Source organism: Pseudoliparis swirei, chromosome 16 (assembly GCF_029220125.1).
Source record: "Pseudoliparis swirei isolate HS2019 ecotype Mariana Trench chromosome 16, NWPU_hadal_v1, whole genome shotgun sequence".
Classification (NCBI taxonomy): Eukaryota; Metazoa; Chordata; class Actinopteri; order Perciformes; family Liparidae; genus Pseudoliparis; species Pseudoliparis swirei.
Window position 1 is genome coordinate 4909827 of NC_079403.1, and position 2500 is coordinate 4912326.

Here is a 2500-nt window from a genome sequence, read left to right on the forward strand (position 1 = left end):
TAAGTTAAACCAGAGAGAGGTTACAAATAAAATGTCAAATAAAACACTAATTTAAAGTTCTCTTGAGATCTAAGTCCACAAATTAGAGCTTACATATGTTTGGACATATTATATATATTAAGTGGAGATGTGCAAACGAGGGGATTTAGCAGTAAAATACACTTTAAGTATGCTACATTCAAATTAAATATAATAAATTAAATAATTTGAAGGTATAAACAGTCTACCTTCTCACGTTCCCATAACTTTATAATAAAATTAATATGTATTGTTATCCCTCCTGCTTTGTTTGGAAATATACTACTCTGCCTTGTAATTATAAAATTATAAACCAAGTAATTTACTAAATACACCCCCCATGTACTTATATAATACTAAATAGTTATTTGTATATAATCTCTTAGGCCTGAAACAGAAGTAACATACAAAACTTTTAGACATTGTCGTCAGTTAAACATAAAATTTTGAAGCAAAAGTCTGAATACAAGTAATAATATGAGTTATAAGTGATCAAATAATGTTAAAAACTGAACATTGGTGTTGAAATACGAAGCTTTCGCCGTTATTTATTTACATATTAGAGTTTGAAACGCTCATCTGAGAGGCTTCTGTGGACATGCTGTGTCTCTTCTAATCTTCTCATCAATATTTTGAATACACAAACTTTCCCTGATCCCTCGAGATGAGTTTCCAGAGCGAGGATTCAAATCCCGCCCACGAGAGTGAAGACAGAAAATAACGACAACGAAAAACTGAAATATCACACGGTCATAAGTATTACTGAGCACAGATATAAAATGAACTTTTTAGATTTTAGAAAATGGCTGCAATGAAACAAAAAGTGAACAACTTAAAGGGGTCTGAATACTCTCCGTACCCACTATATATATCTATATATATATATATATAGTATTCCACTGTAGACGTTTCCTTCCTATTCTCTATGTTACATGCAGGATAGTCTTTGAGGATAAAGCCACTCTGAGGTACTTTTACAGTAATTGTATATATTTATATTATTATATTATATATATATAATATATATATATATATTATAATATATATATATATATAATATTATATATATTTATATTATATATATATTTATATTATATTATATATATATACTGTATATATATCTTCTGTTGTCATTGTGTTTTACTGGCAGCGATGGGGATTTTATTATTATTATTAATCTCTCATCCATAAACACTGAGCCCGTCAAATTAAATCTTCCTTTGCATCATCATAATATCGTCTCTACAAACAGTAATTCATGTACTCAAAATGTCACACGGTATAAATCAAATTCTGGGCTAATTACAAGAAAATGATCCGTCTGCTAGATATCTACATAGAGTACCTGAGAAAAATAAAAATATATATATTTAAAATCAAATAAAAATAAAATGTGATCCTGGTGCAAAGCAGAAATGTTTTACCTGCGTATTACATTATTAAAACGAGCTAAATGATGAGTTCAGTAATTAACTTATGTACGTCCCAACAAGACATTAAGCCATTAGACATTATGTCATTATGTCACATGATGTATTAGACATTATGTCATTATGTCACAGATCCTGGATCAGTGAGGCTCGTCTCCACAGTGATGACCTGCAGTGGTTGGCGCTGGCCACCAGGGGCCACTGTGGGCTGTGGGTCTTTGTTTTGGTTAAGCGGCGAGAGTGTGTGTCTGTGTGTGTGTAGGATGGGTTGAGTCAAGCTCCATATTTACTGACTTTATTTCTTTCGAGATGTGTGTGTGTGTGTGTGTGTGTGTGTGTGTGTGTGTGTGTGTGTGTGTGTGTGTGTGATAAACGAGAGGCAGGTTCAAGATTTAGTGAAAAGAAAAGGTTTCTCCGAGGCGCAACGCTACTAGTACCACATTAACTACGTAGAGAGTGTATTTACAATTAATTTAATGTTATCTTCATTAAAAAAAGGTGCTTTACTTTGAAAAATAAGGACATTTCTATATATATATATAACATGGAAGGAAAACAAATGTCTCCCTGGAGATAAGAGAGTAGAAACCAGGTGACCAGATCTCAGGGACCTGGTCCTCGTGGTCCTCTTTGGGGGGGGGGGGGGGGGGGGGGTCGGCAGCTCTGAGACCCTCAGATGTTGAAAAGCCCCTCACGGTGTCCTTATCTCTCTCTTTCCTTCAGGCCAGGCGAAGAGGAAGGCACAACAATCTTCACCGACACAGACTTGCCCACTGCCACCGAAGCTTCGAGCCGGCCGTAAACTAATCCTCACGCGGCTGGGAAACGGAAACACATCTTTCTTTTTTTAGCGTCCACAGAAAACAAATTCCAGCCAAGAAGCAGGAATCCATTTTTTCTTTCCTCCAATAGATTTTTTTTTTAAACACGACATATACAGATATATTGATATGTTTCCATTCACCAGATTGATAAATCACAAAATTCTACAAAAAAAGGTGAAATTACGTTGAGATGGAGCGAGATATTCTGGATTGAAGAAGACTCTACCT

General features: G+C 34.6%; 1 protein-coding gene across 3 annotated transcripts in view; it reads left to right on the forward strand.

The window, feature by feature from the left end:
- The window catches only part of smpx (small muscle protein X-linked), a 13165-nt gene that overhangs the window by 10276 nt on the left and 389 nt on the right, over nt 1–2500 (forward strand). For all 3 annotated transcript variants that reach the window (XR_008834023.1, XM_056433762.1, XM_056433761.1), the window contains exon 5: nt 2172–2500. This exon is cut by the window's right edge and continues 389 nt beyond it. The gene's annotated coding sequence lies outside the window, so the exon portion shown is untranslated. The remainder of the gene's footprint in view (nt 1–2171) is intronic.